Consider the following 20,535-nt stretch of genomic DNA (forward strand, 5'->3'; position numbering starts at 1 on the left):
ATTCACAATCCCTATTTAAGAAAATAGCACAAATGTCTTTATTTTTTATTGCATTCTGATATGTAATATACGACAAGTGTGACGTCGCTAAAAAAACATAAAGCCTTCTAAAAAAATCCTAATACCGTCAATAATACTCCATTTACATGTTGTGACCTCGATATTAAAGGCCTACTGAAATGAGATTTTCTTATTTAAACGTGGATAGCAGGTCCATTCTCTGTGTCATACTTGATCATTTCGCGATATTGCCATATTTTTGCTGAAAAGATTTAGTAGACGATAAAGTTTGCAACTTGTGGTCGCTAATAAAAAAAAGCCTTGCCTTTACCAGAAGTCGCTGACGATGACGTCACAAGGGTGAGGGCTCCTCACATCCTCACGTTGTTTATTAAGGGAGCCTCCAGCAGCAAGAGCTATTGGGACTGAGAAAACGACAATTTCCCCATTTATTTGAGTGAGGATGAAAGATTTGTGGATGATGATAGCGAAGGACTATAAAAAAATTACAAAAAATAAATAACATAAAAAAAAAAAAAGGCGATTGCATAGGGACAGATTCAGATATTTTTAGACACGTTTACTAGGATAATTCTGGGAAATCCCTTATCTTTCTATTGTGTTGCTAGTGTTTTAGTGAGATTAAATAGTACCTGATAGTCGGAGGGGTGTGTCCACGGGTGTCTTGACGCCACTCTCTGAGGGAAGTCGACGGCAGCTGCATGGACGGCACAAACTCAGCTGATCTCCGGTAAGAGGCGACTTTTTACCACAATTTTCTCACCGAAACCTGCCGTTGACAAGTGGTCGGGAACCATGTTCGCTTGACCGCTCTAATCCATAGTAAAGCTTCACCTCTGGGAATTTTAAACAAGGAAACACCGTGTTTCTGAAGCTAAAGGCTAAAGCTTCCCACCTCCATCTTTCTACTTTGACTTCTCCAATATTAATTCAACAAGTTGCAAAAGATTCAGCAACACAGATGTCCAGAATACTGCGATGAAAAGAGACGACTTTTAGCCGCAAATGGTGGCGCGCTAATGTGTCCTCTACTGTCCTTGACATCACGCGCACGCGTCATCATTCCGCGACGTTTTCAACAAGAAACTCTGTGGGAAATTTAAAATTGTAATTTAGTAAACTAAAAAGGCCGTATTGGCATGTGTTGCAATGTTCATATTTCATCATTGATATATAAACTATCAGACTGCGTGGTCGGTAGTAGTGGGTTTCAGTAGGCCTTTAACCAAGTATGAGCAATCTACTAATAAAGGCTAATACAGAGGAACTACTTTTAGCGTCGCTGTGATCATAGATAGGTACATAGCCTATGCAGCTTTAGAGATACTGACCCAGTGAGCTGTGTCATCACCTTTGAGTTGGTAAAAGTTGATTCTGGTTTCTTAATAATGCCTCTCATTTGTGGGCCTACCGAGGATGTCGTAGTGGTTTGTGCAGCCCTTTGAGACACTAGTGATTTAGGGCTATATAAGTAAACATTGATTGATTGATATAGTAGAAGGTTGTAGCCATAGACCAAGAAGATGGTCAACTTTGACATTCAATTTAGACCCAGAGTTGGCGAGAAAGACATGAAAAGACACTCATTTGTGCCCACGTATAATGTAAATGGGTTAAACTTGTATAGCACTTTTCTAATTTCCAGGTACACATAGCGCTTTGACACTATTTCCACATTCACACACTGATGGCGGGAGCTGCCATTCAAGGCCCTAACCACGACCCATCAGGAGCAAGGGTGAAGTGTCTTGCTCAAGGAAACAACGGACGTGAGGAGGTTGGTAGAAGGTGGGGATTGAACCAGGAACCCTCAGGTTGCTGGCACGTCCACTCTCCCAACTGCGCCACGATACCCTTACCTAGTCAATTACGGGTAACGGAAGCAAAGAATACAAAAAACCCAAACAGTAAAATGTTAAATGATGTTTAACTGAAAGCTGCTTGTAACCTGAGCATTACTCAACTGGTTGCTATCAACACTTATGTTTTGTACTCTGTATATCTCCTTAGTACCATATTTACCATATTCATCAGTCAGTGCGATGACGTAAGAAAATTGGATTAGATTTATGTTCAGTATTGTAAATCCGGCCTGTCATTCGTGAAACTAACCACTTCCCATAATTACATGGTACTGTATATCCTGACTGCCTGAAACAGGAAGTGGCCTGCTCACTACTAAAACTAATATACAAAACACACACACACACACACACACACACACACTCACACGCACGCACGCACGCAGGCACACACACACACACAAACACACACAAACACACACAATTTCGTAGAATTAGTGGCCCTGTGGTTAGAGTGTCCGCCCTGATACTAGAAGGTTGTGAGTCATACCAAAGACTATAAAATGTTTGGCACTCCGGATCAAGGTTTGGAATTCGGGGTTAATTCACCACAGGTACCCTGAGCACAGCGCACGCTGCTGCTCACTGCTCCCCTCTTCAGGGGGTGAACATGGGGATGGGTCAAATGCAGAGGACAAATTTCACCATACCTAGTGTGTGTGTATGACAATCATAGGGACTTTAACGCACACACGCACGCACACACTCCACTAATGGTTCTCAACCATTTTTCAGTGGGGATTGTAATAGAGATCCATCTGGATTCATGAACTTAATTCTAAATATTTCTCCACAAAAAAAAAAATCTTTAACATCAGTATTTATGGAACATGTCCACAAGAAATCTAGCTGTCAACACTGAATATTGTATATTTATTTTTCACAGTTTATGAACCTACATTCATATTTTGTTGAAGTATTATTCAATAAATGTATTTATAAAGGATTTTTGAATTGTTGCTATTTTTAGAATCCATCCATCCATCCATCCATCATCTTCCGCTTATCCGAGGTCGGGTCGCGGGGGCAACAGCCTAAGCAGGGAAGCCCAGACTTCCCTCTCCCCAGCCACTTCGTCTAGCTCTTCCCGGGGGATCCCGAGGCGTTCCCATGCCAGCCGGGAGACATAGTCTTCCCAACGTGTCCTAGGTCTTCCCCGTGGCCTCCTACCGGTTGGATGTGCACTAAACACCTCCCTAGGGAGGCGTTCGGTTGGCATCCTGACCAGATGCCCGAACCACCTCATCTGGCTCCTCTCGATGTGAAGGAGCAGCGGCTTTACTTTGAGTTCCTCCCGGATGGCAGAGCTCCTCACCCTATCTCTAAGGGAGAGCCCCGCCACACGGCGGAGGAAACCCATTTCGGCCGCTTGTACCCGTGATCTTATCCTTTCGGTCATGACCCAAAGCTCATGACCATAGGTGAGGATGGGAACGTAGATCGACCGGTAAATTGAGAGCTTTGCCTTCTGGCTCAGCTCCTTCTTCACCACAACGGATCGGTACAACGTCCGCATTACTGAAGACGCCGCACCGATCCGCCTGTCGATCTCACGATCCACTCTTCCCTCACTCGTGAACAAGACTCCTAGGTACTTGAACTCCTCTACTTGGGGCAGGGTCTCCTCCCCATCCCAGCGATGGCATTCCACCCTTTTCCGGGCGAGAACCATGGACTCGGACTTGGTGGTGCTGATTCTCATTCCGGTCGCTTCACACTCGGCTGCGAACCGATCCAGTGAGAGCTGAAGATCCCGGTCAGATGGAGCCATCAGGACTACATCATCTGCAAAAAGCAGAGACCTAATCCTGCGGTTACCAAACCGGAATTTTTAGAATATGTAAAAAAAATCTCAAGTACCCCTTGACATACCTTCAAACCGCAGGGGTACGCGTACCCCTATTTGAGAACCACTGCACTACACACACACACAGGCAGATACTTTTTTTTACATTTTTGTTAGCAGAGTTCTAACAGTCCAGGTAAAAATGACTGTTATTTGATAATCATATTACAAACCCATATGAGTTGGGAAATTGTTTTAGATGTAAATATAAACGGAATACAATGATTTGCAAATCATTTTAAACCCATATTCAGTTGAATGTGCTACAAAGACAACATATTTGATGTTCAAACTGATTAACACTTTTTTTTTGTGCAAATAATCATTAACTTTAGAATTTGATGCTGATAAAGTTGAGGAATGCTCTTCAAACAGTTATTTGGAACATCCCACAGGTGTGCAGGCTAATTGGGAACAGGTGGGTGCCATGATTGGGTATAAAAACAGCTTCCCAAAAAATGCTCACTCTTTCACAAGAAAGAACGGGGCGAGGTACACCCCTTTGTCCACAACTGCGTGAGCAAATAGTCAAGCAGTTTAAGAACGTTTGTCAAAGTGCAATTGCAAGAAATGTAGGGATTTCAAAATATACGGTCCATAATATCTTCAAAAGGTTCAGAGAATGTGGAGAAATCACTCCACGTAAGCGGCATGGCCACAAATCAACATTCAATGACCGTGACCTTCGATCCCTCAGACGGCACTGTATCAAAATCCGACATCAATCTCTAAAGGATATCACCACATGGGTTCAGGAACACTTCAGAAAACCACGGTCACTAAATGCAGTTCGTCATTACATCTGTAAGTTCAAGTTAAATCTCTACTATGCAAAGCGAAAGCCATTTATCAACAAATCCAGAAACGCCGCTGGCTTCTCTGGGCCCGAGATCATCTAAGATGTACTGATGCAAAGTGGAAAAGCGTTCTGTGGTCTGACGAGTCCACATTTCAAATAGTTTTTGGAAATATTCGACATCGTGTCATCCAGACCAAAGGGGAAGCGAACCATCCAGACTGTTATCGACGCAAAGTTCAAAAGCCAGCATCTGTGATGGTATGGGGGTGTATTAATGCCCAAGGCATGGGTAACTTACACATCTGTGAAGACACAATCAATGCTGAAAGGTACATACAGGTTTTGGAACAACATATGCTGCCATATAAGCGCCGTCTTTTTCATGGACACCCCTGCTTATTTCAGCAAGACAATGCCAAACCACATTCAGCTCATGCTACAATAGCGTGACTTTGTAAAAAAAGAGTGCAGGTACTTTCCTGTCCCGCCTGCAGTTCAGACCTGTCTCCCATCGAAAATGTGTGGCGCATTATGAAGCGTAAAATCCGACAGCGGAGACCCCAGACTGTTGAACGACTGAAGCTCTACATAAAACAAGAATGGGAAAGAATTCCACTTTCAAAGCTTCAACAATTAGTTTCCTCAGTTCCCAAACGTTTGAGTGTTGTTAAAAGTAAAGGTGATGTAACACAGTGGTGAACATTTCCCAACTACTTTGGCACGTGTAAGTTAATTATTAGTTGCAAAAAAAAAATTAAGTTTAAGAGTTTGAACATCAAATATCTTGTCTTTGTAGTGCATTCTATTGAATATGTGTTGAAAATGATTTGACAAATCATTTTATTCCATTTATATTTACGTCTAACACAATTTCCCAACTCATATGGAAACAGGGTTTTTACATGATTTTGCCGTTATACACATTTACAATTGAGATTTTATTGAAATGTTAAAGTGGGTTAATACTTTTGCACATTACTGATAACAGTCATCCCTGGCCACAGTTTATGGCCTAACACAATTGTGTTTTTTCAAACATATTCTATACAATATTGGCCAAATTTGAGAATTTTTAAGCTTAAAAATAGCTAAGTTAAACCAAAAAAATATTGACACCACAATAATAGGATGATTCCCGAGCGCGGCCACTGCTGCTGCTCACTGCTCCCCTCACCTCCCAGGTGGTGGAACAAAGGGATGTGTTTAAATGCAGAGGGTAATTCCCCCAATTCTATTGTGTGTGTGACTATCAGTGGTACTTTAACTTTTAACTTTAGTATTGGCCACTAGATAACACCAAACCTATTGGAGTGTGCTGTTCAGTATCGTGGTCACTGATTGGCTCAGCCTCAGGCTAAATTACTCAAACTTGTGTATTATTTCATATCTGGAGGGTTCTCACTAGATAAAAAAAAAGCGTATTGAGTAGGTCAACGGCAGGGACGTGCACATGATTATAGAGGGGCAGGGGCTCAAAGTCAGAAAAGGGCAGGACATTTTTTTTTTGGTCTTTTACACAATATGGAAATTAATGTAAAATTAAATTTGCTAATAGGAAGCTAACTACTTAGCTGTGTGTCCTTTGTAGGTAAAAGTGATTTCCATTTCTTTTGCGTTAACAAATTATTGTTATAATGAGTTAATTCACATTATCATAGGCTTGGAAGACATGAAAAGCAAAAAAAACCCTGCTTTATCATTAGGCTATTTATTGTTAAAGATAAGCACTTTATTATTGAACATTGAACAGTGCAACATGAACTTCGAAAAAAAAATTAAAATAAATACCCAAATGGAAAAAACTTCAATGTGAATATCTGTCCTTCTTCCCTTAGCTTGATGAAAACACCATCAAGTTGTAACTTATGGTCTTTCTCACTTAATGCTCAGACTAAACAACTTAAGCGAAATACAACTTTATATCTAAACCTCTACTGTGAGAGAAATGTGAGCCGCCGTAAACACAGTGCATTTTATTTCGAAAATTAACCCGGTGTTTTATTTTGTATTTTGTAGTTTGTACACTATTTCCTGTCCCGCACGATCCGCTCTGCTCTGTGCGGAATAGATGTGCCGTTCTCAATTGATGCGCCGTGCTCCGACATCCGGCAAAAACAGAAGCTGACACATTGAATAATAGAATAATACTGAGTTTTTCTAAAATATTACCCATATTAGATGCTGAATAAGTGGACGGCGACTAGACCATAACTCACAGGTTCAAGTTGCTCCACTGTCACGCTCCTCAGGCTGCAGTTGGCTCTCTCTCCCTCTCTCTCTCTCTCTCTCTGGCGGAAACGCAGGCTCAAACAACTCGGTGTTACAAGAAAACGTGGAGTTTTTGTACCGCTGTTTTTTTTTTTCTACATCCCTAACAGGAATTTATTAATGTTGTTTAAAGAAAAAAGAAAAAGAAAAAAACCACACACACAGGCAGAGGGCACTTTTTAAGACGAGGCAAAAAAGGGCCGGGGCTCAAGCACCCATAGGGCCCTATGTGTGCACATGCCATGTCATAGGTCAACATGTTTTGTATGCTCTGGCTATAATACTATTCTATTGTGATAATGAATGCATCCATGTACCACTCCTATTTGTGTATTTTAGAAATTGCAAAGTTTAACGCTTTTATAGAAGCGCATTTAAAAAATGAGGGAAATTATTTGTTCTCCTTCTACTGAATAAAACACTAAAATGATTAAGTCCTGGACAATCAGAAAAACTGTACATTGGCTTTAGATTATATATTTTGAAAACAGTTTCGTGTGTCATTCTGGAAATTTGCCTTGCATGCATTTTTGTAACTCTTTGCAGCTGAAGCAGGCACAGAACGTCCTTATAACTGCGAAGTCAGCGGGTAAGTGGGGCCTGACTTGTTATCAAGTGTGGTTGTGGTCATTTGTGATAAGGCAGTGTGTAGACACGAGGCCCAGGCTGAGTACACAAACCAAGCAGATACTTGGCACGGCGCACATTCTCTCTAACACAAGCTAACGTGACACTGAGCGCAAGTGTGCACGGGAGTAGGCGTGGAATCGTATAAATGAAATAAAACGTATATATCTTTTTTTTTTTTTAAAGCCACCTTTTGAGTAAAGATAAGGTGAAACCTGCTCGGTCCTGGATGGAGCGTGGAGCGTAAAGCCTGATTCAACACATGTTCTAAAGTGTTTCAGATGCTTCTTACAGGCACATGGACTCTGACCCAAATATCACATCTATCAAAGGCTCTTGCAACAAAGTCAGAATTGTGTTCCTTTCCTGCACTTTTATCTCCAGCTAATTTGTTTTTGCTTTATCAAAATTAAACCATAACTCATTTTTCTGTGGCAGCTCCAGATAGTTGAATTATTTCAGTCGTTAAATGGGTTGTCTGCTGAAGCACCCCCAGAGAAAGCTTGGTACTCTTCTTTGTTTTAATTAGAAAGGCTATTAAGTGAATCTAAATATTAGCTGCACCCATCTAATTTTTGGACATCTATTTTGTACAATAGAATTACCACACAAGTCTACAGTGCAGGTGTACACATTGACACTTTAAATACTTTATTTACTCAGGCGCTTTTGTTCGTTCACAAATTTACCAAAATACAGTTTCTGTAACACGGTATACAGTAGCCTATTGGTAATGTTAATGAGCGCGGTCTTTATTATTCTCCTCCTCCTGCACACCGAAACCGCTGAAGTCGTCTTCTTGGGCGTGTGGCGTTCCGGCCTATAGGGGCCCGTTAGTCGTGGTGGATTTCCGTTCCGTGGGCAGCTGTTTGCTTTTTCGATGACATTGGTCAATTGTTTTCGGCTTTGGGGCTGCTTTGTGTGCATTTCTTCTTCATGATAAGGGTGAGTCCTTAATGCACTAAATGGCTTTGATTGATTGATTGATTGATTGATACTTTTATTAGTAGATTGCACAGTTTAGTACATTCAGTACAATTGACCACTAAATGGTAACACACGAATAAGTTTTTCAACTTGTTTAAGTCAGGGTCCACGTTAATCAATTCATGACTGACTGAATAAATGTGTGATTGCGCTTGATTTATTGTGAACAACTTAGTCCATCGTGGCAATTTCATTAGTCTGATTTTACAAGGTTTAATTCATTTGCAGCATATGATGTGTCATGCCGGAACTGGGGTTGTTTGTGCTTCCTCGATGCAAGGATAATGTGGGACGAGTTAGGCATGAATGTACGTACATTTTATTTATTACTAAAATACAAAAAGGCAAAACAAAGAACGCGCTCGGTGGTGGCTAATAATCTGTACTAAAACTTTAACAAAAACAGCACAAAGGCATGGCTATCTATAAATAAACAAAAGATGCTAACAAAGATACTCAATGAACCAAAAACTTGCACTTAGGCGAAAAAATACACGGATCTTACGTGGCGTGGTCCAAAAGTTTAGCAGCGTGGCAAGGCGTGAAGGTTTGAACGAGAAATCCAGGCATGAAGCAGAATGCAAAAATCCCAGAACGATAAACAGAAAGCAAGTGACATAAATAGTGGCCGTGGTAACTACAAACGGGTGTGAGAGGCTGAAGATCGGGGCGTGACTAGGAGAAACAGGTGGAAACTAATGATTAGCAATGGTAACAAAACAAACCAGGAAGTGAAAAAACGGAACAAGAGTACAGAAAACAAAACAAAACATGATCAAACATAAAATCAGATTTACAGGCGTGACATGATGCCCATTAACCCCAAAAAATCCATAAATTAGCAGCAGCATTGTATAAAGCGGAGTTAAAACTTGGGAAAAAATAGCGACTTATAGTTAGTAAATTAGGGTGTAAGGTAGTCGAGCTTGTTACGTTAGTTTTTTAGCTCGAATTATTTCTCATCAGCACTGAAAAATAACACTTTATTTTAAAATTCTTTTTTTTGTATTTTAAAATGTAATTTGAATGAAAAAATACGTTTTTTGTCATTCAATTCAAATGTATTAAAATATATTTCTATTTCTAAAGTGGGCATCACGGTGGAACATGGGGGTTAGTGCATGTGGCTCACAATACAAAGGTCCTGAGTAGTCCTGAGTTTAATCCTGGGCTCGGGATCTTTCTATGTGGAGTTTGCATGTTCTCCCCGTGACTGCGTGGGTTCCCTCCGGGTACTCCGGCTTCCTCCCACTTCCAAAGACATGCACCTGGGAATCGGTTGATTGGCCCTAGTGTGTGAATGTGAGTGTGAATGTTGTCTGTCTGTCTGTGTTGGCCCTGTGATGAGGTGGCGACTTGTCCAGGGTGTACCCTGCCTTCCGCCCGAATGCAGCTGAGATAGGCTCCAGCGCCCCCCGCAACCTTAAAAGGGACAAGCGGTAGAAAATGGATGGATGGGAATTTCTAAAGCAAACTGACTTTGCATCTTTTAAGGTGAAATTTTGCAGGATGCGGCTCAGGCGTCAACATGAAATTATTGTGATAGGACTACAATTAAAATCTCTATCGTAAAGTGTATATCATTTCTTTCTTAAAAGGCTTTTATCGTGCAATCCCAGTGGATAATTTGGCTTTTTGGGGATCATGAATTTCAAAAGAATTGAAAAGGTACAACTCTGGTCTGTATATCAACACAAAGGATTCCACAATTTAATGCAATAAACCAAGCATCAAACCAAACAAATTAAAACAGTTTTGAATGCTACTGTGTCAAAGGCAATATCTTTTCTTACCTTTTAGTACTTGTTTTTGTGTATTTTTGATATGCATAAATTTGCACACACGGTTTTTTGCATTATTGTATTTTCATAATCATGAGATCGAAATCAAAATGTTGTCATTTGTCCAGCCCTACTCCATTGTTTACAACTCACAACATGATATAGATAGTAAAGCCTTTTATTGTGAACATACACTTACCAGAGTCTAGCACTAGAAACACACACTTGCCAGAGTCTAGCATTAGAAAGTCACGGACTCAGTAGAAGTTTAACCGTAGCCACCCTCTATTTCCAACCTGCATGTCAGACGGGCTTCGTTCCTCTCGCTCATCTTCACCTTCCTTAGTGCCGGCAACAAAACACTGTGAGCCGCTGATCTCGCTATGTCATTTGGGATGTTTCTAAAACAAAATCTTTGCAAATTTTTTTTACCAAAGAACCACCATTACATGTTATGTAGAGCACAAGGAAGTGTTTTAACAAACCCCGTTTCCATTTGAGTTGGGAAATTGTGTTAGATGTGAATATAAACGGAATACAATGATTTGCAAATCATTTTCAACTCATATTCAGTTGAATATGCTACAAAGACAACATATTTGATGTTAAACTGATAAACATGTTTTTGTTTGCAAATAATCATTAACTTTAGAATTTAATGCCAGCAACACATGACAAAGAAGTTGGGAAAGGTGGTAATAAATACTGACAAAGTTAGGGATGCTCATCAAACCCTCATTTGGAACATCCCACAGGTTTGCATGCTAATTGGGAACAGGTGGGTGCCATGATTGCGTATAAAAGCAGCTTCCATAAAATGCTAAGAAATTCACAAACAAGGATGGGGTGAGGATCACCACTTTGTAAGCAAATTGGCAAACACATTTAGAACATTTCTCAACGAGTTATTGCAATGAATTTAGGGATTTTACCATCTGTGGTCCGTAAAATCATCAAAAGGTTTAGAGAATCTGGGGAAATCACTGCACGTAAGCAATGATATTACGGACCTTTGATCCCTCAGGCGGTACTGCATCAAAAACCGACATCAGTGTGTAAAGGATATCACCACGTGGGCTCAGGAACACTTCATAAAACCACTGTCAGTAACTACAGTTGGTTGCTACATCTGTAAGTGCAAGTTAAAACTCTACTATGCAAAGCAAAACCCATTTATCAACAATACCTAGAATCACCGCCAGCTTTGCTGGGCCCGAGATCATCTAAGATGGACTGATGCAAAGTGGAAAAGTGTTCTTTGGTCTGACGTGTCCACATTTCACATTATATTTGGAAACTGTGGACGTGGTGTCCTCCGGAACAAAGAGGAAAATAACCATCCAGATTGTTATAGGCGCAAAGTTCAAAAGCCAGCATCTGTGATGGTATGGGGGTGTATTAGTGCCCAAGGCATGGGTAACTTACACATCTGTGAAGGCACCAATAAGGCTGAAAGGTCCATACAGGTTTTGGAGCAACATATATTTTCATCCAAGCAACGTTATCATGGCCGCCCCCGTTTATTTCAGCAAGACAATGCCAAGCCACGTGTTACGACAGCGTGGCTTTGTAGTAAAAGAGTGTGGGTACTTTCCTGGCCCGCCTGCATTCCAGATCTGTCTCCCATTGAAAATGTGTGGCGCATTATGAAGCGTAAAATACGACAGCGGAGACCCCGGACTGTTGAACGACTGAAGCTCTACATAAAACAAGAATGTGAAAGAATTCCACTTTCAAAGCTTCAACAATTAGTTTTCTCAGTTCCCAAACGTTTATTGAGTGTTGTTAAAAGAAAAGGTGGTTTAACACAGTGGTGAACATGCCCTTTCCCAACTACTTTGGCACATTTTGCAGCCATGAAATTCTAAGTTAATTATTATTTGCAAAAAAAAGAAATTTTATGAGTTTGAACAACAAATATCTCGTCTCTGCAGTGCATTCAATTGAATACGGGTTGAAAAAGATTTGCAAATCATTGTATTCCGTTTATATTTACATCTAACACAATTTCCCAACTCATGTGGAAACGGGGTTTGTAGAAAACAAATCATGATATGACGCTTTTAAAGGTGAAATGCACTTTTTCTGGATTTTTTTTCACAATGTAACGGGAGTCACTGTTGTAACCGTCAAATCCTTCTAAAAAACTTCAAAACCCTCCAAAGTTTGTTATACACAGTGCAAGTCTTATACATATAATGTTTTAAGGGACACATTCATAACAATATGTAATATATACAATGTTTACTGTATTTTTGTAATTTAAATCATTGCTGGAATTAAATTCTTCCATGCATTGATTGCCATTTCCAAAGCAGCTCACGTCTGACTTCCAGCAACAACTTGTGTGCCTACTTCTAGATTCAAACACAAGTGTGTTCTAATCATGGCAGACTTGGTAATGGAATATAAAGATGACTATTTTTGGACAAATGAGGATTCGCAACCTTATATTTTTGAAGCCTAATGAATGGAGGATGAACTACTGTTTATAAAAGCGAGCACTGAGAAGAGGGTGAAACGTTGGAGCAGACAGAAGCCGAGAGATTGAGGTCGCCGTGACACAAATCTGCAAATGTGGAATTTGGAGACAATCTATTTCGACATAAATGGCATGCTTATCCCCTGTACATATGCTGCGTGGCTGGCTGTGTACAAACAAAACATGAAATGTGGGCTAATACTTTACAGATACTGTAATATAATTGTTAATTGTTTTCAGTCTGTACAGATTGTTGTCATATTGTATTGTGTTATTCATTACAAATTCAAACGCGTTTCGGGCTGACGTGGAAGCGAGTTTATCTCATGCCGTAGTTAGCTCTTACAGCTAATACCGTAGCATACCAATGTGTTAGTACACTAGAAAAGAGTTCCTAAGTGTTCACTGTAACAATAACAATGTCACGACAGCTTGGTTATTACACAGGAATGCATTTAGAGGTAGAATTGATTGCTCCCATTAGCTGCATTGCAAGCCACCAACAACGAGCCGATTTTTACGTGTTGGGATAAAAAAATGGTTGTGAACAAAAGGCAAAAGTCCAAAAAAGTGCAGTTCCCCTTTAAGTCTTTAAAAATATACATCAGAGTATATAAATTGCACTTTTTTTCTGTTTTGAGATTCACACAGACTGAGCAGTCTTGTTCAAACTCGAGTTAGTAAATCTAACGTATTTACAGTAAATAAAATATTTTGATAATCAGGTGATTGTATGCAGAATGAGGGGGTCAGCAACTCATACACTGGTTATTTATACAGATAAAAAAAACAATCAGGTTCTCAATGATGCATCAATTCCTGATTTTTTGGGAGCTTATACACCATCAATAAATTAATGCACAAAAACAAATCATTAGAACAACGATTTTACAATTTATAGAAAAATGTATTAAATACTGAATTTGTTTTTTATATTTGCTGTGAGCTAAAATTTGAACATATTTAGAAATCAACAATAGATTAGAATAGGGGAAAATTCAGCACCACAGTTCGCTCACAATAAACAATAATAATAATAAATAATATATGACATATATATATATAATATATGAATAATATAAATATATTCTACATATATTCTACATTTAAGTGCAGTCAAGGAACATATGCATTATACAGTCTGATGGCTGTCGGTATGAAGGACCTCCTGTGTCGTTCGTGTTGCATTTTGGGAGTCTGAGCCTTCCACTGAACGTGCTCATTCTCTCCGCAAGGTCCGAGTGTAGTGGGTGAGAGGTGTTGTCCATAATGGCTAGGAGTTTTGCTAGACTTTTCCTCTCTGACACCACCGCCACGTTACTGGCCTTCTCTACCAGCTTGTCCAGTCTGTTTGCGTCCATCACTCTCAGGCCGCTGCCCCAGCAAGCTACTGCATACAATTACATTCTTTAAATATTTCACTCCACGTGTAGGGAATCCATACTGTAGGATATAAGAGTTTCACTGCTGAAGCTTTTAAAAAATATATTCTAATGTACGTGTAAATACTGTGGTTTAAGGTGGTGGCTGTCATTAATAAGATTTGGGCGAACAATCAATTACAGTTTATACCATATTCTTTGGTTAGACTTTGTGCATTTGGAGTAGGGCTGGGCGATTTATCGATATATACGATATATTGCGGTTTTGTCTCCGTGCGATATAGAAAATGACTATCGTAATATTCGAGTATACGTTCTCACGCAGTTGCTTTTAGCTGCGGGCTCCTCTCACTTATTTCTGTCTTTCCTTCTCACAGACAGCAAGCGCACATTCTTACATACATCACATATGTATACGCCCTCGCAGAGCAGAGAGGTAGCATACTGGGCTACGTTAGCTGCTAACGTAGCCGTACGAGAGAAAGAAGGTGCGGATCTGGTAACAAATGAAGAAAGACTTAATTTCCGATAAAAACAGCAGGGTTTCCATCGTCTGGCGGTGGTTTGGCTTCAAGTGGGAATATGTCGAACAGACAACCGTAATTTGTCAAGTGTGGGGGGGAAAAGCGTTGCTATAAAAAGTAGCATTACTGCTAATATGTAGCATTATTTGAAAAGTCACTCGCTAGAGAATGAAGAGAATTTCATAACCGTAACATACCACATAAATGTCTCTGACAATCTTGCACTTTATGATTTGGAAATGACTTGAATGTTTGTGGCATTGCTTAGGAACTTTAGTACCAACCTTGTCACGTCCGTTGTGTCCTGAGCAAGACACTTCACCCTTGCTCCTGATGGGTGCTGGTTGGCGCCTTGCATGGCAGCTCCCTCCATCAGTGTGTGAATGTGTGTGTGAATGGGTAAATGTGGAAGTAGTGTCAAAGTGCTTTGAGTACCTTGAAGGTAGAAAAGCGCTATACAAGTACAACCCATTTATTTATATTTATTTCATAAATACACTTTTGGTCAATTGATTTAGTTGTGATTTCCCTCTCTGCATGAAAATTTAAAAGTAGCATATATGAATGCAGTATGAAGAAGAATGTTTTAATGTAGACGGATAGAATCATCATACTGCCGTGATTATATGCATCAAAGCCAAGGCAAAATATCGTAATATGTATCGTATATCACGATATGGCCTTAAAATATTGCGATATTAAAAAAAGCCAATATCGCCCACCGCTAATTTAGAGTTTTGAATGGTTATTTATTTTATGCAAGGTGGCGGACGACCATACAGATCTAAAAAGTGCGAAAATTCGTACAATGCTGCACAAAATGTAATGATAATACATTATATCAGTGGTCGGGAACCTTTTTGGCTGAGAGAGCCATGAAAGCCAAATATTTAAAATGTATTTCCATGAGAGCCACATAATATTTTGGTAACACTTTAGTATGGAGAACATAGTCACCATTAATTAGTTGCTTATTAACATGCAAATTAGTAACATATTGGCTATTAAATACTCATTATTAAGTACTTATTAAGGCCTTATTCTGCATGGCTTTATTATACAAGCAGTAAGTCATTAATTAAGAGTCTTCCCTCAATTACCTCAGATTTATTGCCTATTAGTAACCCTAACCCTTATATGTTCCCCTTGTGTCTGATTAAGTCTTTGTTACTTAGAATGTGTTCCCCATACTAAAGTGTTACCAATATTTTTTAGCAATGAATACAACTAAATGTGTGCATTTTTAAGTAAGACTAACATTTTTAGAGTATAATAATTTTCTTATTATTTTTAATAACATTGTTATTCTGAAGCTAACTAATAATACATAAAAAAAACTTCTTACCATTAATGCTACTTCTTGGATTGATGGATTAAAACGCATGAGAATGTTTTTAATTTTGAGAGAGTATGGGGTATCGGACTGTCTTATTGTGGCGGTCCGTTCCCTGTACGATCAGTGTCAGAGCTTGGTCCGCATTGCTGGCAGTAAGTCGAACACATTTCCAGTGAGGGTTGGACTCCGCCAAGGCTGTCCTTTGTCACCGATTCTGTTCATAACTTTTATGGACAGAATTTCTAGGCGCAGTCAAGGCGTTGAGGGGTTCCGGTTTGGTAACCGCAGGATTAGGTCTCTGCTTTTTGCAGATGATGTGGTCCTGATGGCTTCATCTGACCGGGATCTTCAGCTCTCGCTGGATCGGTACGCAGCCAAGTGTGAAGCGACCGGAATGAGAATCAGCACCTCCAAGTCCGAGTCCATGGTTCTCGCCCGGAAAAGGGTGGAATGCCATCTCCGGGTTGGGGAGGAGACCCTGCCCCAAGTGGAGGAGTTCAAGTACCTAGGAGTCTTGTTCACGAGTGAGGGAAGAGTGGATCGTGAGATCGACAGGCGGATCGGTGCGGCGTCTTCAGTAATGCGGACGTTGTACCGATCCGTTGTGGTGAAGAAGGAGCTGAGCCGGAAGGCAAAGCTCTCAATTTACCGGTCGATCTACATTCCCATCCTCACCTATGGTCATGAGCTTTGGGTCATGACCGAAAGGATAAGATCACGGGTACAAGCGGCCGAAATGAGTTTCCTCCGCCGTGTGGCGGGGCTCTCCCTTAGAGATAGGGTGAGAAGCTCTGCCATCCGGGAGAAACTCAAAGTAAAGCCGCTGCTCCTTCACATCGAGAGGAGCCAGATGAGGTGGTTTGGGCATCTGGTCAGGATGCCACCCGAACACCTCCCTAGGGAGGTGTTTAGGGCACGTCCAACCGGTAGGAGGCCACGGAGAAGACCCAGGACTCGTTGGGAAGACTATGTCTCCCGGCTGGCCTGGGAACGCCTCGGGATCCCCCGGGAAGAGCTAGACGAAGTGGCTGGGGAGAGGGAAGTCTGGGTTTCCCTGCTTAGGCTGTTGCCCCCGCGACCCGACCTCGGATAAGCGGAAGATGATGGATGGATGGATGGATGGATTTTTAACATTGATTACAAGTGGAATTATTCATTACTTATCGTGTTAAGCAATGTCAGCTAAGATTCATCTGAGAGCCAGATGCAGTCATCAAAAGAGCCACATCTGGCTCTAGAGCCATAGGTTCCCTACCCCTGCATTATATACTGCAGGGAAACTTATTGGGTACGTCAAAAGTAAACGTTTAAAAGTGGACCCCCCCACAGGAACTATGTTGTTAAGCTGAAAATTTATAGTAGTTATTTTTACTATTATTTGAAAAATAAATTGTATTGACAATGATGTTACGGCAATGAAAAAAGGGAAATAGAAAAAAAAAAGCACCTTCCACTTTACTACACTAATGACTGGTTGCCTGCTGTACGTCACAACTATTTTCAACCACCTGGTGAATCAGTCAGAACATTCCTAAGAATGCAGTATGTTCCCACTGTGGAATGCTGCTGTAATCAGCCTATGCGAGTCACCTGCCCCTTTCTCCTTGAACAGTGCATGTGCGGCACTCGCCCAAAACACAGGTGGGGGGGGAGGGCGGCAGGGTCTTTAGAGGAAAGCTGTGGAATCTGGGTGATAGTTGCTAAGTGAAAGCTGTGCCGTCTCTTCCATAATTCACAGTTTTCTGGGTGTGAGTTTCAGGCCAACACTGTGCAGAACCTTTCTCAGGACTGAGAAAGACACACATGCAGGGACTGGGAGAGAGAGATGGAGAGAGTTGCATTTCAAATTAGCATCACAGCCCCCTCACTTATGAGAAGCCTTTAATGACAGCTGGCCCTGCTATGCAGCTAAATTTCATGAATATAGTCCAGCAAATCAACTTTTAAACGGACTTCCTTAAAGACGTAAAGCAGGTCTCTTTAAGATAAGCTATGTGACTGATTTATCCCTGCGGATGCATTAGAAGGCAAGGAGTAAAGCCCCCAGCTGGAATTTTTTTTACTACACTCAAAGTGCACATCCTGCAACGTCAATGTACTTTGTCATCTGAATGTTTCATAAACACTTCAGTCAAAAGGGAATGAGTGTGAAGAATGTGATGCGAATGAGTGTGAAGTTTTAGCCAAATACAATATTGTTTTTTTCAGCGAGAGTACCTATTGTAGTACTTGCTGGATATACAGTGGGACAAAAAAGTATTTAGTCAGCCACCGATTGTGCAAGTTCTCCCACTTAAAATGATGACAGATGTCTGTCATTTTCATCATAGGTACACTTCAACTGTGAGAGACAGAATGGGAACAAAAAATCCAGGAATTCACATTGTCGGAATTTATTTGTAAATGATGGTGGTAAATAAGTATTTGGTCAACCATTCAAAGCTCTCACTGATGGAAGAAGGTTTTGGATCAAAATCTCACGAAACATGGCCCTGTCACGCCAAATTTCTTCCCCCCTACAAAAACCTTACCCCCCATTTACTTCCGGGGTCATGATTAATACAGACGTTTTGTTAACGCTATATTATAAAAATATAACGCTATATTATAAAAAAAAATTAAAAAACAATTTACAAACACAAGCTATGGGATGACGCATTTACTTCACGGTACATGGCCCCATTCATTCTTTCCTTAACACGGATCAATCGCCTGTCCCCTTAGCAGAAAAAACGCCCCAAAGCAAGATGTATATATATATATATATATATATACACACACACATGCCCTAGTGTGTGAATGTGAGTGTGAATGTTGCCTGTCTATCTGTGTTGGCCCTGCGATGATGTGGCGACTTGTACAGGGTGTACCCCGCCACACACCCAAATGTAGCTGAGATAAGCTCTAGCACCCCCAGCAACACCGAAAGGGACAGTGGTAGAAAAATGGATTGATGGATGGATATATATATATGCAGTGGAGCAAAAAAGTAATTAGTCAGCCACCGATTGTGCAAGTTCTCCCACTTAAAATGATGACAGAGGTCTGTAATTTTCATCATAGGTACACTTCAACTGTGAGAGACAAAATGTGAAAAAAAATCCAGGAATTCACACTGTAGGAATTTTTAAAGAATTTCTTTTTAAATGATGGTGGAAAATAAGTATTTGGTCAAGCATTCAAAGCTCTCACTGATGGAAGGAGGTTTTGGCTCAAAATCTCACGATACATGGCCCCATTCATTCTTTCCTTAACACGGATCAATCGTCCTGTTCCCTTAGCAGAAAAACAGCCCCAAAGCATGATGTTTCCACACCCATGCTTCACAGTAGGTGTGGTGTTCTTGGGATGCAACTCAGTATTCTTCTTCCTCCAAACACGACAAGTTGAGTTTATAACAAAAAGTTCTATTTTGGTTTCATCTGACCACATGACATTCTCCCAATCCTCTGCTGTATCATCCATGTATCCATTTTGGTATAAACTCAACTCGTGGGGTGTAAAATATAGTCAGGGAGTGTCATTGATGCAAAGGATTCTGGGTATTTGTTGTGTTGCGTTTATGTTGTGTTACTGTGAGGATGTTCTCCCGAAATGTGTTTGTCATTCTTGTTTGGTGTGGCTTCAGAGCGTGGCGCATATTATTAAGAGTGTTAAAATTGTTTATATCACAACCATTAGTGTACTCTGTATCACCTAGTATGCCTTGCAGTCGTGTGCGTGTGTCAGTGGAAGCCACACACAACATGTTGCAGAGCTTGCAAGTAAATTGTACAAGTTGTAGAAGGTGTCAAAGACAAAGGCTTCATAGCACGCCCTAATACTTATTAACTGAGTAACTGTCGGCAGACATTCTTGAGAATGTTTACGTCAACTAATGTCTTCTTCGCTTTATGACACGGGTCCAAAATGGCTCTTTGAACGGTAAAAGTTACCGATCTCTGAGCCATGTATATCATATATTTCCAAATGGTTCATCCGCCACCTGCCCAAATCTATTTAAAATCTATTTTTTCGTCATTTCACCCGCCCGACCCAAACCGCGCATCTCTAATGCATATGTATTAGTATCATATTGATATATATAAGTTGATGTGAGACAATTCTACTTCCATAGAGATGCACACCCCTAAAAAGTATGCATTCCATATTGAGCTGTCAAGGGACACTATTTGGCCCTTATTTTTATTACTGTGAAAATTTTAAATAGTCTGTGAAAGATCGGTGGATTATTTCAAAGGAGAGCAGCTTCAAGACAGTCTACAATGCTACAGGCTAAGATAATGGATTACAGCGTGACTGTTCTGTCACCTGTCAAACTCATTGTTGCTTGTCGGCCTTTTTTGGCCTTGGCTGCGGTCACTTTTCCTCAGTGTGGCGGAAGATTGATAGCCAGTATTAACTGCGTAGTTTCTGTAATCTAATTCCAAATGTGACATTTTTACCACAGCAACATTTTCACTTGGTGTTAGTCTAATAATGTTGTGCTCAAAACAATAGTTGTGTATTTAAGTTGTTGAACAAAATCATAACTTGTCCAGCTTTATGATAGTAACACGGCAGGAGTCTTAACAGGTACCTGGTAATATAGTAACTCATTAAAGGATCAAATGATTTTTG

At 40.5% G+C, this 20,535-nt stretch overlaps 1 protein-coding gene across 2 annotated transcripts in view; it reads left to right on the forward strand.

The window, feature by feature from the left end:
* Positions 1–20,535, forward strand: part of LOC133555104 (adenylate cyclase type 6-like) — a 172,398-nt gene that overhangs the window by 89,705 nt on the left and 62,158 nt on the right. The window lies entirely within an intron of this gene.

The sequence above is a fragment of the Nerophis ophidion genome, linkage group LG06 (assembly GCF_033978795.1).
Source record: "Nerophis ophidion isolate RoL-2023_Sa linkage group LG06, RoL_Noph_v1.0, whole genome shotgun sequence".
NCBI lineage: Eukaryota > Metazoa > Chordata > Actinopteri > Syngnathiformes > Syngnathidae > Nerophis > Nerophis ophidion.